This window comes from Parasteatoda tepidariorum, chromosome 2 (genome assembly GCF_982258835.1).
Source record: "Parasteatoda tepidariorum strain Cologne lab strain chromosome 2, Ptep-v5.0, whole genome shotgun sequence".
Classification (NCBI taxonomy): Eukaryota; Metazoa; Arthropoda; class Arachnida; order Araneae; family Theridiidae; genus Parasteatoda; species Parasteatoda tepidariorum.
In genome coordinates, this window is record NC_141756.1 from 122,149,973 (window position 1) to 122,162,615 (window position 12,643).

Consider the following 12,643-nt stretch of genomic DNA (forward strand, 5'->3'; position numbering starts at 1 on the left):
TACACAGAAATCTGAAAAGGGTTTTCCATATAGGAAGATGTTCATAATTGCGTTTAACGCTTCTTGTTTAAGACCAGAACGTAATGTGTTTTTTTGTAAGTTCATTGCTGAAAAGCCCCTTTCAACCGCTGCAGTACTCCCAGACAGAGAAAACATGAATTCTACCATGCGCAGTATATTACCGTATTTCTAGATTCGAGGGTCATTTTAGAAGTAGACTCTTGTAAGATGACAAAAATGTATCATGTACATTAACGGGAAAATGGCCGTCCGCGCTGATTCGCGGGGAATTTTTGACCGCCGAGGACGGGCGGACTGGCAGTTTTTCGAGCCCTGCATCAATGTATAACCTTTTTTTAAAAAAAATTATAACTTATCTGAAATATAACTTAAGATTCTTAGTTTTCTACGATAGTTTAACAAAAGCAATGACATTTTTTATGCGCATTTTTTTTTGTGATGCATAGCGAAGAACTTTTATAAATTAATTTTCTTTTGATGTAAAATTTATATATAAAAAAAATAATTTGGCATATTGAAGCAAAATCATGAAAATTATTTGAAATAACTTTCTATAGGCAATCGAAAATCTTTTTTTTACAACAATACAAGCGCCTAGAAATTGAAAAAAAAAAGTATTTTTTAAATTAAAAAACTTAAGATTTTGGATTTTGCTGCCAAAAAATATATTTTGCTCCGAAAACAGTAAATAAATAAAATAAAATATTTTTCAATATTCAAGTGCTAGAAAAAATTTAAACAACATGTTATACTTAAATCAAGTTTTAAATTAATTGGTTTATTAAAATATTTGAATTGAGCAAAAACAGATAAAAAGGCATAACTTTGAATCAAACAAAATATGTGAGTTTGAAGATGATTTCAATTAAGAAAATGAATGTGATACCTTTTGTTTTCAGTAAAAGGGTTGCAATATTTTGCTGTAATTTTAGAAGTTTAGAAGAAGTATAGGTATAGGTATTTGGTATTTAAATGCTCAGCATAAAACAAGTTACAGCACGCATTTTTATTCTTCTTTTAAAAGTCGAAATTTTTTTTAGGTAAAATCCTCGGGATTCCTTAAGGGTGCATAATAGATATGCAATTTAAAAAAATGTACATTCACTTGAAGTACATGCAGAAATTTTAAAAATATCAGTACAATGTTCGAGTTAGGCAGAACATAACAGTGGCTTGCTGTATACGTTGTATACGCATTGCTGTATACGTTTAATGAGTTTCTACAACGGGCTTACTAATATGACGGTAGAATATGTTGGTTGAATGGCCTATAGTGTTAGAGATTTTTAGATCATAAGTTAGTTAAAACTTTATTTGACCATAACTATTTTTTAACGGCTATGCAAAAAATTATCTAATAGTTTCTGAGAAATCGACTTTCACAAAAGTTGTGCTTTTAAAATTCAATTTTGAAGAACTATTCGACCAATTTTGCTCACATTTTATATTTTACCAGGTAAAATTACATCATTTAAAGTAACTGTATAAATTGCATAGTTTACAATTTAAAATCTTTGACTTTTATTAAATTAAATAACAAATTATAAATATTTACAAAATATTATTTTCTAAATGGAATTATTTTTGGATAGATGAATTTTATAACTGTAACTTAAATATCGTATGCACTAATTCAGGGGTCGCCAAACTTTTTTGATCATCGACCCCTATATAATTTTTCGAAATCTCCTTCGACTCCCACAAAAGTAATTTTCTATTAATTAAAATAAAACTCTATTAGATACTGTATTTGTACATTCATTTTATGATTTTAAACATTTATTAAAGTAATAGTACATTGTGTAACAATAGTTTTATGAGAAATATATTAATATTGAAATTTAAATACCTTATTATTAAATAATAAGTAATTATGCATAAGTAGATATAACAAGTAAAGTAACTAAGGTGCTTCTTGATCAATGAGATGGGTGTGCCTGGTGTTTTTTATGCAAGGTTCGTTATATTGGGTTCAAAATTGGTCAATTTTAATTTTCGTCAAAATTGGTCAATTTTATAATTTTCTTAAAAAAATACAAAGTGTGCTATAGTTTTGTCGCGGGCTGTACTAATCCATATTATTAATGCCTACCTTCTTTTTTGCGCATTGATAATTAAAATTGATATCTAAACCAAACGAATGGTTTTATCGAAACAATAACTAATTATCCAAAACTATAAAAGTTTTAATAATGAAACTGCAAATATTCAACACAGTTTTCAAGGATAGCTGAAACTGCATATGATATTTGCATTTGTAACGTCAATGCTCGTCACACGTGACATTTGGACAAGCTCACATATGCATATGACTTATAAACTGCCCTGAGTTCGTGCCACTGTGCTGTGGTACATAAATACTTGTTTCACCCCAATAAATATACGTTTATTAATTTATGTCTTGTAACGAAACTGATATTGAGTCAATTATAAAAAATAATTCACAAATTTAACATACCGTAAACCGGGGCGAGTGTACCCATTTTTTCAGTTTGTCAACTTTCAAGTGGTCAAACTTTTGTAAATATTAAAGAAAAAAGGATTTTAATAGGTGTTTCGGAATCGCTATTTATCCCTCTTTAAAGCTGTGAAATCGATTTTTGAAAATATTGACAGTTACGCTGTTACTGTATATTTTTATAGAACTGCTGACAAATCTCTCGTATGGGGCGAGTCTACCCATTCTACTAAAATGAATGTTAACATTGTAAATAATCAAATTTTACTATTAAATTGTTATTTTAGTTACTATATAGGATATTTATGAAGTAAAATTCATAACTTTATATATTCCATTTTTTTATTCATAAAATAACACAAATTGAGTATTTGATCGATTATCACATTTTGATCACAGTTTTGTTTTTATAATCATTAACATTATAAAATAACATTTTTTTCTGATTATTGTTGATAAAAATAAATTAAAATTAATATAAATTTACAATTAAATAATTAATAAATAATAATAATTAAAGATTATTAACAAAATCATGGCATTTTTTGTAACATTTAAATCCATTTGTTTTGCGAATATAATTTCGAATCATCTGTAATAATAAATGAAAATTTATTCAACTTGCATTAAATAAAAAAAGTTAATTTTGTAATATAAAAATTGAAAAAATAGGTAAAATAAACATATTTTATATTTAAATTTGTATTTAACCTATAAATTTTCTTATTAATGATAAATTTATCAATGCAGAATTAAAATAATATACTCAAATTCATTTAAAACATTATATGCTCGCTTTGCATATAAGCTTTTGTATACTTTTTTAAACACTGAAGCTCCGAAAACCTTTCACTGTAGAAAATTCTAAACCTGTGCATTTCAATATTAATTTGAAATCGCAAACAGTTCGCATATTTTTCGTTATCACACTATTTAAAATTTCAGTTGTTGAGAAAAGTAACTGTTGTAAGTTTTGTTTTAAAGCCTTTCCCACCAGAGGGCTAAAACCATGTGTTGTAAAACAATATGAAATAGTACTGAACGCCGGATGTAAAGCGTCGGCTTCGATGAAGATAATTTTGTGAGAATGTTTTTCAATAATTCGGTGAGAATTCACTCGATTAGCCATATGATGCTCACTACGTGCTCTTGCGCGCTGAAGCCTATCAATTAAAAATGAAAACTGTTGCCAGCGCGAGAAAAGAAATATCATCGGTTTTATTGATACATACGTACGTATTAGCGTTTTATATAATATAGATGACTTAATTTTAATATAAACAAAGTTCTAAATTATATTATTATGCTTTATTAAAACTAAATACGAACGGGTAGACTCGCCCCGCGAATTCTGGCTTTTTGTTTACAACAGCAAAACTTACATTCTTTTTGCTTTTTTTCATATAGAATTAATGTAATCTTAGTCTTAGATAAGTTTATCACTTAACCAAAGTGAAAATAGTAATAATAATAATATACTTACGGAGCACCAACTAAAATTTTGCTGATTTTCAATACAAATCTCTCAAAAAACGTTTGAACAGGTCTGCTAAAAAGACACCAAATAAATAAAAAGGATCAAACTACTACAGGGCCATCTTTCTTAGAGTCTGAACTAAGTCCTGTGTCGGTAAAAATTTTTTTATTTGCAATTTAAAATAGTGAAAATTAAATAAAACTAAAATGGGTAGACTCGCCCCTGGATGGGTTGACTCGCCCCTGTTTACGGTACTTAATTAGGTATGTGTGATTTGCGTATTGAGAACTGTTTTTTTTCTCGACCCACAATCGACCCTTCCGATTCGGATCGACCCCCATTCGCCCCCCTGTCTCAGATCAACCCCCGCTATTGTTAAATAGATCCCTGGGGGTCTATATAGATCACTTTGGCGACCTCTGCACTAATTAATGAGTATATTTAAGGTCACCCTTTCGAACTATTAAGACTGGATCCTAGAATGTCATCAGATCAAAAGTTATTCAGAGTAGTCCTTATTAAAAAAAAATTTTTTTTCTGGACAGTACATTCATGTTGCCAACCTATGATACCTCACATAAAAAATTTGACTTAAAAAATAAAATAAAAAATTTTAAGATGTCTATTCTAGCCCAATATCCACACTAACTTCCCTCTCCCTTAATAATTTTGCATATAAACAGATTAAAAACTATATTTAAGTTAGGCTTAAATTAACAAAGAATATAAATATTGCAAAACATAAATGAAAAAGTGACTATCTTTTGTTACGTATTGTATTTTTGTGAAATTTTTTTTTATATTGTCACAACAAAGTTTTCTTAAAGCATCAAGTAGTATGAATTTATTTCTTAAACATAATATTAATTAGACGCTTACAATAAATGCCTCTAGTAACCTGCGCATGAATCTTCAAAATATTAGAAAATTATATTATATGCTAGTATTATAAGGTTCTTATAAAGCTCTTATATGAGTAGAAAGAGCTTTTTAAGAGCAGCTTAATAAATGTTTTAAACTAAACATTTTTACATTAGCAAAAACAAATTTTTAATTATAGTCATGGGGTACCTACTTCAAAAACAAAATTTCAACACTGAACTTTTTTGACTAATTCACACGATCTAGCATTGTTTAGCAGAATTTCCAGAAGTTGATAGATTACTGACTGCATCTTTCCACAAAAATGGCTCTTACATTATATGTGACTATGCGACTATGTCACAATTCTATTAATTTCATTTAAAAAAAATCTTAATTTAACTTTCCCTAGCATTTTAAAACATCAGAAGGAAAATGCAGCAATAATTATGAAAATGAGTAATTTTATTTAATTGTAACTGAGAATATATCTTAAAATTTTTTTAAAAGAAAAATAAGATAAAAGAAAGTTTTGGAATAATTAAAAAATAGATTTTAATTGAAGGACCGAATTTAGACCACTGATTTTGTTTCCAAGACAAATTTCAGTCCTGAAGACTGAAGAGTGACACCCATGAATACACCGAATTAAAATATTTCAAGATCCTGAACGTTTTTATCAACAAGCTTAAACTGAAAAATATTAAAAAAATAAAAAGATTTATTTTGAGACATACGTACATACCTGTGACGACTACACCGTCCGTGCTGATTCGCGATCGCAAAGCTCGAGTACGCCATCTGCGGAGAAGACCTGTTCCTTGTCTTGACCCTCCTCCCCTTCCCTCTCCTCTTCTCAGATGTGCTAGTATATCCCCCCCCCCCCTTTTTTAGAACATTTTTCGTGTTTAACTATCAAAAATATTTTTTTAAATTTCTACGACATTTTTTTTTATAAATTTGCTTAATGAAGTTTCCAGATAGTTTCCTAGCTTAAAACCTTTTGATCTAATTGAAAATCAAAACATAAACTAACGTACTTCCTTCTCCTATGACTCTCCACACGAGAATGGTGAAAACATGTAAAGTATTGCCATATGTAGAGAGTGCTGCTCTACGCCACCTGTAGTCCGTTTCGATCTTCACTAACAAACTGTAAACATTCTAGAGTCAAGCACTTCTCACTCACTGGATCAAAACACAGCAGGGGGCAAATTTTGGGATATTTCTCTTCCAACTGCAACAACCATTTCTCCTGAAAGAGACATATTTTTTGGATACAAGTTTTGAGCAACAATTACTCTGTAAAAATGTATCTCAACATCGAAAATGGTGGCAACTATTTTACACCAAAGTGAAACACCATGCGTATTTAAGTGTTTTGCTTCCCCCCTAAAAAAAACTATTCCTGAAATAGTGCAACACCGAAAATGTAGTTTTAAAATACCAGGTTGTTAAAGTAGCTGCCACCATTTTGCTATTCAACAACACTAAAATGTAAAATTTCATTATTATATGATACACATAGTTGCCAACTCTACTGGATTTACCAGTAGACTACTGGATTTTGCCATTTTCTCCTGGTCTAATCACCTGGTCTGGTAAAATATCATAAATTTTTGTTAATAGAATAGACAGTTTTATGCCAATCTTCTAAAATAGTACAGTTTACTAAATAGTACACATTTTGAGCACTCCTGATGATAATTAAAAGCACAAATGATATTAGAAGTTCCATAAATGTACACAGTTCCATAATAATTGCTACAAAAATGAAAATAATCTGAAATAGTTTTGAAATTTCGCAAAATCATAAGATAAGTATCCTGAACTAAAAAATTTTCAACAATAAGGGGGAAGGGTCTTGTAGAAGTTCTGCTGAAATATCTTAAAAAAATTCGACAATTGCAACAGTGAAAAAGTTTAACCAATAAAATATGGCCTAATAAATGTTCCACAAAAGCAATAACATTTTTCTGCAGGATGAAGAGTTTAGAACATTTTGAAATACATATGTAAAATACTTGCTTGTATTTTTATGTCGTATAATGTCGACAATTGCAACAGTGAAAAAGTTTAACCAATAAAATATGGCCTAATGGTTCCACAAAAGCAATAACATTTTTCTGCAGGATGAAGAGTTTAGAACATTTTGAAATACATATGTAAAATACTTGCTTGTATTTTTATGTCGTATAATATGGGGAAATATACCTTTTTAATTTTTCCTTGACTACTTAAGCCCTCAATAAATAAATACTTTTTTAACACAGACAGAACACACATTTTACATAAATGCGGAAAAATGCGTAACAGAAAAATGCGTAAGTATTTCTTTTAAGATTGCATAAATTGAAAGTGCCCAAAATCCCTGTAATCCAGATAATGTATCAGGCTGCCCACTAACATTCAGAAAAAAATTTCTTGGCTTTCCTCTTAGTTTTGTTAATGATTAAATTTCATTACTTGCACACATTTTTCATTGTGATTAAAGATGAATAAGAATATTTAAAAAAAAATTCCCTTTTTTTAACAGGATGATACCAGGTAATGGTATAATTTCATTATTTTTAACCGATAGTACACATTTTTAAACACTTTTAATTGCTATTGAAGTATCAATATATATATATATATATATATATATATATATATATATATATATATATATATATATATATATATATATATATATATATATATATATATATATATATATATTGAAAGAACAAGTTTTTTTTAACAGGATACAACTCAGCAAACAAAATTCAGCAAAATGTTTTGAATCTATGATATACACATATTTACATTAATTAATTATTTAAAAAAAATATTAATGTGGTATTAGGAAATGTAAAAAATACCGATAATAATAAACAATTCATACGAGTAAAAAGTATTTTTAACAAGAGAATATTATGTTTCAAATAAAAGAATTATCTTAACCCGTACCTTTTTGCTCCCGTCAAAATATATCCTCATACCTGCCAACTTTTAATCCCTTCCATCATGATTTTTCCCAGTGGTATTAAAATGGAATTAAATTTTGACTTGTAAGCAAAATAATATGTTGTATTTGAAAAATCTTCAGTTGTCAACGAAGAAAGTAATGCATATTAATATACATGCTAAATTTTTTTAAGAATACTGGTGATCGAAATCAGTTTAAATTTAAGTTTATAAAATAAAAAATAGTATATATTTACTACCACTTTAAATATAAGAATAACATTTTACGCCAAATGCGTAAAAGTTGGCAGGTGTGTATCCTAGTGATGTTCCATCCTCTATTACTCGTGTACGTGATATTTCTAGGATGATGTTTTTATAAAAGTAACGTGCCAGTAAGATTGAAGATCTTATTTATTATGCCCCGAATCATGTATATTTTTCAGTCTATACACCAGAGAATAGTACCAGACTATTTTCCGTGTGTTTAGAGATAGTTTATTTAAACTAGATGACAGCATATAAGCTAAAACTTAACTCAAAAATTAAAAATGAGTATATATATGTATTGTATCAACAGTTAGTTTTGCGTAATTTTCTTGAATAAAATTTTCATGACTGTTTGCTTCAAAATCATGCAACTATTAAGGAGATATACTATTAATGGGAAAGATTATACAATCTTTCACCTAATTGATTTTGATACCGAATTAATTCATGAAAAAATATAATTTTTTCTAACTTGATATAATTTTTTTAACTAACAATTAAGGTATGTACTAAGTTTTGAAAATACAATATTACAATATTTTTGGGCTTCTGTTATCAAATTATCTGAGATTTAAGAAGACGTACCGAAATCTCTCTGAGGTCAAAGATGCTTGCAGTCCGGAAGTAAGGATTTTTAGGCACAGAGCAGGACCACTGCCAGGAGTGTTGCCACACAATCATACAAATAATAAGAACTCGTCGGACTTCTTTTGAAACCTAGAAATGTGCACACTTTTTATAATATAAATAATTTTAAAATATAAAACATATTGCTTAAAATGAATTATTATTATTCCCTTTATTATTTTTCATATCAAAATATTAATTAAATATTTTCATACATCTAAAACAAACTGGGAACTACTATGGTTTTGCCTTTCATATAGGAATTGTGTGAAAAAAATATTTATTTATTTTTTAATTATACTTATTACAATAATTCATTAAATAACGATTTATCAAAAACAGTGGTCGGAAAAACTATGTTTTTTTGTTGTTAACTGCGAATTTTTTTTTTTTTTTTTTTTTGCAAATGTAACGACAACAAACTACTTTGAAAATACCTTCCATAAATAGCGACGTAGTGTCTACAAGTTTAACTGGAGAACTTAATTTTCTACAAGATTCAAAATGATTTTGCATGAAAGATTAGTTTGATTAAATATGAAGATATATATTAGGAATTCATGTTTAAATGAAATAGTTTTTTATTCTTAAGTACTTTTTGCGAATTTGTTCTTTCAAACTCCATGTTTTTCTCGACAGTGATTTAAGAAATGGAAGGAAATTATCAAATATTTGTGATTTACTTGATCGATACTTTTTTATATCCTCTAAGAAATAAAGCACAGTGCGAAAATGGAAAAAAAATGAACCAGCCTGAATAACTTTTGATCTAACGATCGTATCTTCACGTTCTATCTCAATCTTAATGGTTTGAGGGGGTGACAGCAAATATGCTAATTAATTAAAGCAGAGGATATTTTAAGTAACAAGATGAGGTGCAAAAACGTACTTTATATTTTTTCTGAAATCTCATTTCAAAAATGTCAGATATTTAGAATTCGATTTTTTAGGATTGATGCTCACCGATTTTTCCGAGCATCGGACGTAGATCTTATTAACTCTCGGCCACAGAGACATTCTCATTGCGTACGTTGACCAGGCCCGCGAAGGATTTGCACCAATCAAATTCAAAGATTTTTTTGCGTTTGAACTTTACTTTACTAAAGTTAAAAATAGTTGCAAGGAGCCACTACAAACTACAGTAGTTTTAGTAGTATACAGTAGTTTCGCTACTGGTAGCACGCTGCCTCCGACCACTGATATTTTACAACTGAACGAGTACTAAGCATTGAAACAGGAGGGCCATCACGATTTTTTGTACATGATAAAAACATATCCTCCTGTTACTAGAGAATTTCTTTATTTTCAAAAAATATTTTTCTTTCTTAAAAAAATTATGTATTAATACATTGCATGAAATAGAATTTTGCGCACCATTACAATTCTAAAAGACATCACCCTTAATAATTTTCGCTAAGTGTCAATCTTAATGCTTACATCAGATGAAGTCACCCATTAAGAGTTCAAATCTTAATGATTGACACCAAATATGCTAATAAATGAGTGTTACCAAGTTACGAAATTAAACACAAAAAAGGACTTTTTCTGACTCAATGTATTTTTATTTTTTACATACTTGGATTGTTGACTCTTGAAATCTGGGGTGATGGGGCCGCAATCTAGGAATTGTGGTTCTCATATTTAATTTTTTTTAATGACCGTCGTTGAACACCGAAGATATTGTTTTGGCTTTAAGACTACTGATGGTCAACTCCGTAACCTTGTAATTTTGAACCCAATCCAGAAGATAAGAGAGCTCTTTGGGAGAAATTTGCCTTCGTGGAGACTGTTTTGATGGAATGGACCAGCATTTGCGTTACATGGAGGGAGAAAACCACAAACCCTCCCACGGTTAGCCTAACACATGAAGAAATTTTGCGGTGACACCGTCATCGGTGCAAGCCAGGTGCGCAATTCGTATCGACGAACCATTACTGGGATTCGAACTCAGTTCTTATTGGGAGACAAATGCTCTATCCCCTGAGCCACTACGGCGTCAATGAGAGAGTGGGGTGGAGAGTTATGAGCAACGTTTGCTTAGGACCTTAAAATCTCCTTATTTAGAGAAACAGTAGTTAATCATTGATCCTTCAATAATTTACAAAATCAGTGGATGAATTTTGGAATCTGAGTGCATACTACTTTTTTTTTTGAATTTTATATTTTAGTACAAATATATAAATTGTTCGATAGTTAGACAGTTTTTTTAGTAGCTATTAAACTGTTTTTGAATTAAAAATATACCAGAATATGTTTTTGCTTGTAATTAAAACATCGAAAAAAATATTTCTAAGGGACACCAATGTCTCATCTGTGTCAAAGGGCAAAGCTAATTTTTGCTTAATTTTTCATTGACGCGTTTACTTAATACTATTTGGTGGGTAAACGATTTCCTTTGATTAGCTTAAAATTTGAAACAAAATTCCTACGAATGATATATTTTTAAAGTTCAAGCAAAATCATATTTTAGCTATAACTGTCTTTTTAGAATGGGTCATTAAAAGCGTTTGGCGCACTCAAATGTCAGCTAACAATTTGTTCTGGTACGCTATTACTAGCTAGCAAAATGTAAACTTTTTTTTTTAAATCGGAACTTAGGTAATGCAAATTTATAGCGAAAACTGATTTTTGAGGGTTGGATAACCAATTTCTACTATTTGACGAAATTAACTTTTCTGGTTACTTCCTTAATAATTTAGCCCTAATTCATTTTTGACATTTTTTTCCGCCAACAAGCTTTCAAGGAGATAATGATTTCTATACTAAGCTTTAATTTATGTGCGAAATTTAAACTTAAAGCTTTTTTGTTAGAAATCTGTTAAATGTTTTTGCAATGATTTATTTTTGGTGGATAAGCAGACTACGAAAATGCTTGTTGAGCGAGAGTAGTCTAATAATTTCTTTCAAAGGGGTAACATTTAAACGCAAAGTTGAACTTGTGATTTCTAGGTAAGAAATTAGCCAAAGGTTGTTTAAATCATAAATTTTATTTACTGGATGAACTTCAATTCAAAGGACAAATTGAAGATTAAATTCAAATTTGTGATGTTTTAGTCGATAATTACTTATTTTAGCTCCTAAAAGTTTTTCTTTTTAGTTCTACTCTAATGTCGTTGCAGTGACAATTTATCGTGGGACCACTCGTTGCAAGCACAATTTATCTCGGTTACAATTTATATTTTTCAAAATTTGCCGCGAGCACAATTTCTAGTGGATTCGATGATACACGATCTATTTGCGAAGACAAAAAGCTTGCATTTTCTACAAAAGTTAACTAAATATTCAATTTGTAGCTGTTAAAATATCGGGAAAACATCGAAGATTTGTGATTTGCTTATTGTCATTTATGAGGGGCGAAGCTACATGCACAAGATGCCATAATTCCCTATTTTCAATTTTTTTTAACGCAAAAGATATAACAAAAAAATGTGGGAAAAATTAGAAAATTTCATAATTGCAGTTAAAGTTAAATTTTGAGGAAAAAGTTGGAAAAAAATATTTAATATATTTTAGAGGTCAAGACATTTGACTACGGAAAAAATTCACACAAAAAAAACCCTTAAAGAATATTTAACTTAAAAATTTGAAAAATAATCTAAAATATAAATTTAGTTTAATAATAAAGTTATTGTATTGTTTATTTAAATTTATTTCTAAAATTACATTATTACAGTCAATGTAAGCACGAAAAATAGTTTGCTACTATTTTTCTTTGCTGAGAGGGTATATGAAAATAGGGGGAAAGTATGTTTAAGTAACATATGAACGGCCCTTTTCTTTAAATTTCTCTTAAATTTAAAAATAAAATTGTTTCCAGTTAAATTATTAACATTTCGTGATAGTTGAAATGTCTCATTTCATATAAAATTTTGCGAAAATTTTCATAATCCTTCTATTACTAAGTTGTTCTTTTTGTACAACTATGGGTTTAGATAATTAGAAAACTAAGTTTATAAATGATGATAATGTGTGAAATTTTG

The 12,643-nt window shown here is 29.0% G+C and overlaps 1 long non-coding RNA gene across 4 annotated transcripts in view; it reads right to left on the reverse strand.

The window, feature by feature from the left end:
* Positions 1-12,643, reverse strand: part of LOC147816132 (uncharacterized) — a 62,705-nt gene that overhangs the window by 11,547 nt on the left and 38,515 nt on the right. For 2 of the 4 annotated variants that reach the window (XR_015431776.1, XR_015431777.1), the window contains 2 exons: positions 8,622-8,753; positions 5,858-6,072 (listed from right to left, as the gene is read on the reverse strand). This is a non-coding gene — a long non-coding RNA (uncharacterized LOC147816132). The remainder of the gene's footprint in view (positions 1-5,857; positions 6,073-8,621; positions 8,754-12,643) is intronic. The other 2 variants (XR_015431775.1, XR_015431778.1) reach the window with 1 other exon arrangement.